The following is an 8,832-nucleotide window of genomic DNA, read 5'->3' as shown; positions in this document are numbered from 1 at the left end:
ACTAGTCTTTCACAACGTTAATACTACTCAGTAGTTTTATGATTGTGAAGGCAAATAAAGAAATTTTTATTTATTATTTTTATTCTGAAATAGATTCTATTTCGGAAACTCCGGAGGCGACACTGCGTTCGTCCGCAAAATGACAGGCGGACCACATTCACACCGTAACGTAATTTAAGTTGGTTAGACAAATTATTATTTACCGCGCGATATATTCAGGGACAAAAGCTATAATCCCTATATCACAGAAAATTTATTTTAATCAACTTCAGTTATGAATTTTGAAAAGATATATCTCTGATCGACCCTTTTTGCGGGGATCTTGCATAGATAACCACTACCCCCGGAGATAACACCGTGGGTTATATTAGATTCCTGCAGACCAAAACCCCACGGTGCTCAATCCAACCGCTTTAATGAAGGGACCACGGGTATTGAATTTCTGGTTGTCCCTTTTTTTAACATTGAGAAATGCCGGTATGTCGGTATGAGGGACTCGCCGAAGCCAAATCCACTAAAACCGCTTTTCTCTTTCCACTACAGTGGTTAATAGCCAGGCCTTATACCCCTACCAACAACGGAGTGATTACGCTTGACCTAGGTCATCATTATTATCATTCGTAATTTCATTCAAATCGGGTTGGTGGTTCAATGGTGAGAGGATCACAAATAAACAACTTCGCATTAAAATAATGAATAGGTATAAAGAACATTAGTCATAGACTCAGTTAATAAGACCAACATAGTCAATCTAACATTTTAAATTATCAACAAGACGTATAAAGAAATTGAATACCTACCTCAAAATCAAAGGTGTACTTCAAATATCAAGAAGAGAATAATCATTTTCAAGGAATAAAAAGTTATTTTTGTGGAACTTTATCTTATGTTGTTAATGTAATAGATACAAATTCATTTACAAAATCGTTGTTTAATCATATTTTATAATCACCCAATAATATTACTACAAGAATTCAAAACTACCATCTAAAAACCGAAACCGAAAGTGGCTACTAAGCCCCAGAAAATATCCAGGCCATCCGGTATCCCAAAATAGTTTTTATTAGATTTACAGAAAATCAATGTATCTGACGCTAAGAAATGTATCGCACGTGCAAGGTATAGAGGTGAGAGGGGAAATCTAATATATCGAATTGTAGAGCAATTCCGTGGCATTCGAGACGCGAATATTTTAAGGTTTCATAAAATTGAACACTTCATAGTTATCGCAGATATTATTGCACGGATTCTTAATATAACCCTAATCCGGGATGGTTCTGAGTTAGAATTATGTTCGATGTACATAAAAAATAAGCTGCAATATCAGACTAGAGAGATACTGGAATTTGGAGTTAGATCGAGAATAATAAGTCTTTAAAATGCTTATGTGTATAATGTTTTTTATATAATAGGTCAATGTAACATAATTTATACATTGTATTATTATATTCTTTTCATAATGAGTGATGAATGAGTGATGATGAGTTCACTTTTAAAATTATTTAAAAACGAACTACATTTTAAACGAAACCTAACGATGATGTTCCTATACCGATCATAGTTGTTTGTAATTAAAATAAATTTATAAAGTAAATAAAAGTGAAGCTAGTGAATAAGGATCTTATATTTTAAAACCCTTATGACGTAACATATTAGCTGTTTTATCTACCAAATGAGATTTGATATCTTTGGTTCAAATTACATAATAATTTGTATGTCTTTAAAAATAATGAAGTTGAAGATCTCGGACTTAGAATCAATAAGTAGGGGGTTTTGAAACCAGGCGGCCGTGTATATAAGAAAATGGATAACATAGCTGCTTAAAAACGGTGAAGGAAAACATCCCTAGAAAACTGGTATGCACAAGAATCAAAAAGTACGACTACATGTAACATCTGCCAACCCGCACTGGGCCAGCGTGGTCTGAACCCCCATAGAAGGCTTGTGTCTCAACAGTAGGAATAAGTATAATATACGAAACTGATATAAATAGTTACTCACTTTAAATACTCTCCGTATTAACTAACAAATAAAAAAATATGCAGGCCTTATTGAAGACTTTGTGTATGTAATACAGTTACGGATTTAAAGATTCTCAATCATCACGTAACCTTTTAGTACCTATTCTCATGCATTAATATCATGCTAGCTAATAAAGATAGGAAAATAATGGAATAATCTTTGATTCTCCATATTTTATGATATCATGTTCGTTTGATATAAGTTTCTCTTTTGTTTTCGTCTCTTTTGCTCAAACATTAAATCAAGGGGCATCAAGTAATGAATAGTCGAAGTTCGAATACATAATAATATACGAAAGAATAACGAATGTTGAAATTGAACACATTATTTATGCACTTTGTCAATAATATTACGGGGAGTAGTACAACACAAATTATAGAATTTGATACAGTTAATTATAGTGACAATATTGTTGAGAGGAAATGTCTGATGTTTTAACTTGGTGCATACAAGGATCTTCTGGCACTTGGATGGTCATGTCAGTGGGGCGTGGTTGTGAAATTATGCTAATGGAAAAAATATCCTTTAAGAATTTAAGCACTTAGCTATTAAGAACAAAAAGAAAAGTCGTTTATTTTAATGGCATACCACACAGTTTCATAATAAGTTTTCAGTAACAAACAAAAAAGAAAATATTCAATGATCATTTTAACATAGACATATGCGACATGGGGCCTGTGTAGCATGAAAACATTATAAGGCACCACTCTGTGACGCAGATACATCGCACGCCGCAGCACCGGTTTTCAATAGGTCTTCTTTGACAGCCAAAATAATAGTTCATTGTCTCTTTATGTGTTACTAGCTGCGCCCCGTGGTTTCACCCGCGTAAGTCCGGATCCCATAAGAATATCGCGATAAAAAGTTGCCTATATATCATTCCAGTTGTCTACTTACAAAATTTTATTGCAATCGGTTCAGTAGTTTTTGCGTGAAAGAGTAACAAACACATGTTATCATCATGCAACTGTTACTACCTACTTAAGGTGACAGTGCGAGAAAAAACTGTACCCAATTTTCTTCAAAAAGGGCCTGAGCGAGATCCACAAACATGCACGGTATTACTATACAATTGTGAATAAAATTCAAATTACAATACAGTGTGATTGCAGTTCAGGACGTCTGTCTGTCTGTCACATGCTATCTAAAGTTAGTTTTTGTGATTCGTTTATTTTTAGAATTCGGGTTTAAATACATCTAAAATTCATATGTATATGCATCCTTGATTATTGCATGAGGGTAAATGGTCCTGCGTGAACCACTGGGGATAAGTAATGTATGAAGTCAATTATAAATTGCAGTTAATCATAATATATGGGCCAGTTTTACAACTTGCTGAAAAAGTAGCTATTAACACAATTTTACATGCAATTTCGCACGTCATTTGTCATATTAAACGGCAAATGAGCTAAACATATCCTCTTATATGTTACACCGGTTGTTTATAATTAATCCTTTTTTTACCTGAGGAAATCCTTCATGGACACCTTGCTACTCTGGGGACTACCCCCAGAGTATTGCCACCAACGTTATGCTAGACTCTTACTGGCTAAAACCTCACGGTGGCCTACTCCGGCGCAGGTTATATGAGTTATTCCCAGGACTCATTAATCATAGTTTAAAAGTCGCAACCACATATTGATCTGGCAATCCATTTTCTGAGAAAACAAGTCAACAAAGTTTAAAGTCTTGTCAAGAAACAATTAAATGATTGCTTTTGTATTGGCATGCAGATTAAAGATCGATGGAAAACCTACAATAATTAAATATTGATGCAAGCCAAGATAAGACATATTATAATCATATGGAGCGTAAGTTCTGAAACTAATTACGCTAGAAAACGTACAGCGTTTTACTTGGTTTTTTGCGGATTTACAATAATAGGTACTTAATTAAAACACTTAAGGAGAATTATATGATCCACATCTGTCTGAAACCTTGATTATCCGTTTTCAATAGATTACCTAGCTAAATTCCCAGTCTGATGTATCAATGTAGACAATAATATTCAGGTGAAATTAAAATACTGAATACAATAAAATGGTGACGGTCTTGTTACGATGAAATACATTTTACAAATCATTTACATATAAATAGCGGCGGGTAAGATATGATAAAATGAAAATAAATGTATATTGTATTAACACTTTTGTCTTAATTAATGATTTTGTTTCTTAACAAATATTAAATAATATTGATATTAAATACTGTTATGTATATGATACTTGATGGAATATCTATCTTTTAGTTTCACGATTTCAAAGCAGATGAAATATGATGTAAATTCAAACTTTCATAGCAGAAAAAATATCACACAAAGCTACTTTTCAATATCTTTGAAAATGCATAACTGTTTCAATACATTATTTCTCGTAAAGCATCCGCATAATCAAAAACAATGAAAGAAATAAAAGTCCTAATTACAAAATATCTTTATTAAAATCATCCATATATATAAACGTCATATTTAATTTCCCGCCCTCTGTCGCTCTTCATACGTAACGACACATACGTGTATCCAATACCACCCTGCGTCACATTAACTGATGCAGAACTGTTGGTCAAGTCGTAGGCGAGAATACCCTGGAAAAAATGTATTATAAATTATCTGTGATGGGCAATTACTTGAATCTATGTATACATTAGCTTCCTGGCTGCGTCTTGCCCGTGGGGTCAAAAGGAATTCTCGTGAAATGGAACGTTTTCAATACCAATGTTTTGAATTTGATAGAAAATGTCATAAGATATTTTTGTGAGCTGTTAACACAACACTACACTATATACATGTGTATATACATAAATACATAGGTAGTATATCTAAATATATTTCCACTATGAATGAATAATTGGATGATAATTTGGTATGTCAGTGAATACATCAATTTAATTGGGTACTTGTTAGCTCCTAAAATAGGCTCCCACGTCTATTTACGTTGAATATAACAGAATATCTAATATTCTTTCTACATTGTTAGCTAAACAACAGACAACAGCAATTAAGGATGTATGTATACATACACCTATGAGTTATACTATATTATATATCGCGTCGCAATTATAGAAACAGCTGTAGATGGTAAATATAGTTAATGATGTGATGCCTTCACATTATGTTAGCTTTTTTACCATATTAATAATAAATAAATAATAATAATATATTATTGTTTCAAGCAGGCATGATATACATATATGTTATTATACATACTTCATGGACCCAGCAGACGTTGTTCTAAGATGCCTTAGTTAGATGTATCAAAAGTAGTTTACGATCTATCCTCAGGTCTACAGAAAAAATCCGCACAAAAGGGTCAAGCCGTTTCGGAGGAGCTTGGACACATTGTGACAAAACAAAGTTTCATATATTGCTGTATATAAAACTTTGTTTTGTAATCTATACTAATATATAAAGCTAAGAGTTTGTTTGTGTGTTTGTTTGTTTGGACGTACTAATATCGGGAACTACTGGTGCGATTTGAAAAATTCTTTTAGTGTTAGATAGCCCATTTATTGAGGAAGTCTATAGGTTATATGTATACCACGGACGAAGGCTTTTTTTTTTTTTTTTTGAGTTGAATCTTAATGCTAGCCTGAAGGGCTACTACATTTTAACGCGGGCGCGTGGGTGAACTGATGGTTCACCCTGGTAGCGACACGCTCAAGGGCGTCCCCCCTTGTCGGGGACCGCGAACCTCGGCTTGGGCTGTCGCATGAATGGAGGGGGCCTGAGGGGCCGCACTCGGTCGGGCGCTCACCCGGGTGGGCGCGGGAACGCGGAACAAGGGACCTCGTCTTCGCTGGCGAAGACGGTGTACGCATTCTGCTGTAGTGTGATTGGTGTCGCGGTTAGCTCGCTGTTCGATCGCCGAAGCTAGACGCGCATTGGCTTTCGTGATGTCGTCGTCGGAGTCGTCCAAGACGTGTCTCGGCCGCCTCCGATTCGGACCGGGTTCGGGTTGCGGATTGTACGCGATGGCCTGTGTCACCAACGGATTCGGATGGGATGCGGCCTTGTCGAAGTAACGTTTGGACGCTGACTTGATCCATTGGGCCAGGGTGGGGAGTTCGAGGTCCCTATGTAGGTCGACATTACGCACGAACCAGGGTGCGCCGGTCGCGATTCGCATGAACCGCGACTGGAGCACCTGGAGCTTGTGTATGTTGGCCGGAGCGCAGTGCGCGAAGGATACGCTGGCGTAGGTGAGTATAGGACGGATGATAGTCTTGTAGAGTGTCACCTTATTTCTAAGGGACATTTTACTTCGGCTATTGATCAGGTGATACGGACGAAGCCGGGGCGGGCCGCTAGTATAACATAAAACATAAGACGTTACTAAAATCGTTGAAATAATGTAGGTTACTGTCTTTACTTAATGTAGGTTACTTTATTTCTAATACAGCATCTTTATTCGAGATTATTTAATCTCATTCGATTTTTAATCTTATCTGAAGAATTGTAGTATAATCTTTATAAAAAAATAAATACTCAAAGTTGTTATATAAATGTAATACCTGAATACTTTGGCGATACGATGGTGTTGAAAAAGTGAAATTCTCCACGCGTTTGCGGAACATATGCGAGCCATAATGGATGGTACGGTGGAACAAAAGAGGTCGGTATACATTCGACCCCATAAACGTATGGTTACACTCAACATACACTATCACAGCCACAAATAAACACGTGAACATCCACCTCATGATTGCGCGTAGCGTATAATATTATTACGGACAAATGTCAATCGATATTCGAATTTGGAACGCCATTGAAAAAAAAGAAATTGCGCTCTATATAATCTGTAGCATTATCAAGGCGGGAAATTAGATATTTTTATCACAAAGACCAACGTACTTTAATTAAGTACTTTTTAATTGGACAAAGACGACTCCCCCGCTTTCATCATTTGATAAGTTAGTGTTGTCATAAAAATATAATTAGAAAGTTCGTCATAAAAACCTTTGTATCATTATCATATCGTGATATATTTTAATTATACAGATCGTCTTCTAATTGATAAGAATATAGCGGTATTTTAGTTGTTATCTCAGATATAATTTATATTCTACATCTCAACCTCAGAAAAGTACCTACGAGTCCAAGTATAGTAGTATATGTTATCTGTACTACAAGTAATACACGTGACCAAATAATTTATATGTTTAAGTCAATTTATTTAGCACAATTTAGCGTATAATTTTGTACCTATTGTTCACTGTGCAGTGAAAAAATTTAGTCAGTTAAGAATTATAACGTCAGTCTGTACAAATATTAAAAAAGCATTTCTGATTTCAGAGATTTGCCGAAGAAAAAGTTAAATTCATTTTAATTATCCCCATCGGTACCTCCTGATCACAAAATGGTACTCTTGTACTTTGTATGTATAGTGACATGTATTTGTTAGTATTTATAAATAAACATGGTTGTTCTAGCAACTCTTAATATTGTTCATAATTCATAGAATAAATAAAGATTTTTTTTTCTCCTTCCAATTCGATTGACTATTGTAACGATGTTTAAGCGAAACATAATGATAACAGAATCTGTGAGGATCTCCCCCCCCCATTAAACCATGTCTTAATAATGCATCACTGTAGAATCTCCTTCACACATATAAAGTCAACAAAATGCAGAGAACTTCTAAAAAAGAGTAAACTGTTTTCTTACGTTTGTATAAAATTGGTCACCGGATTTCGTTTCCTTTTGTATTCAGGGAGACGAAAATATTTTATTCTATTGAAAAATGTTCCTCGCCCGTGTTAGTTCGAAATATTATAAATTTCTGGATGTTCGTTTATTGTTCTGGCTATATTTGTGTAGAAAATTAATTGATATATTTATAATAAGGGCAACTATATACTTCTGGTATTCAAAAGTTTAATCATCTTGGAGATTTACAAATAACAAATGTATAAATAACTAACGGTCTATGCGGCTTCGCCCGAGGTACATATCTATTCTTAATATTATAAAGCTGAAGAGTTTGTTTGAACGCACTAATCTCAGGAACTACTGGTCCGATTTGAAAAATTATTTTAGTGTTAGATAGCCCATTTATTTAAGCTATACGCTAGTTACGTTTACAGCTTATGCAACTTAGTGAAGATGCAACTCAATCTATATCGGTCCTCATAGTTTTATGTGTGAAAACAGTACAAACATACATACATAAAAAATGTTAACTTCTATTTAATTTATAGAGGAACATCAATTGTCCTATCATTTTTGCGTCGGATTTACTAGTAGAAGTAGTCTAATGCATCTTACATGCAGCATAATGTAATTGACCTATTTACAATCTACCCCCTTTTACACTTTCATCACCTAGGAACCGAAAACCTTCCATATTACCTCTACCCTCCTAGAGGCTTAGTAGAACTATATCATCATCAAGAAATTTCCAGATCTTTCCATAGGATCATTGCTCGCACCTTCGTAGATTTGTCTCCCAATTTTTCAGTTTTCCACGCGATACAAGACGTATAAATCAAGATGGATGATCGCATCGTTTATTTACCGCCGCAAAATGGTTTTTCGTTGAATGGAAACGTGACGTGGAACCAACGGATGTGCTCTTTTGTGTTTATGTAAATGTATATGAAAATATGTAATTCTAAATTCAAACGCGTATTTTTGGTTGCCGCGGTAATGTGTTCAATTTATTTGAATGTCGCTATTGATTTGACGTTTAAAATTCTTCATTGTCTATGATAAAACTCTCATAGGTTAGAAAAAAAACAAATATACCTAGTCTTGCCATAAATATTGTAATAAAGAAAAAAGAAAATTGTTAACTGCAAATAACATTTATTACT

The sequence above is a fragment of the Zerene cesonia genome, chromosome 4, assembly GCF_012273895.1.
Source record: "Zerene cesonia ecotype Mississippi chromosome 4, Zerene_cesonia_1.1, whole genome shotgun sequence".
Taxonomy (NCBI): Eukaryota; Metazoa; Arthropoda; class Insecta; order Lepidoptera; family Pieridae; genus Zerene; species Zerene cesonia.
The sequence above is the reverse complement of the archived record's forward strand: the minus strand, read 5'-3'. Positions refer to the sequence as shown.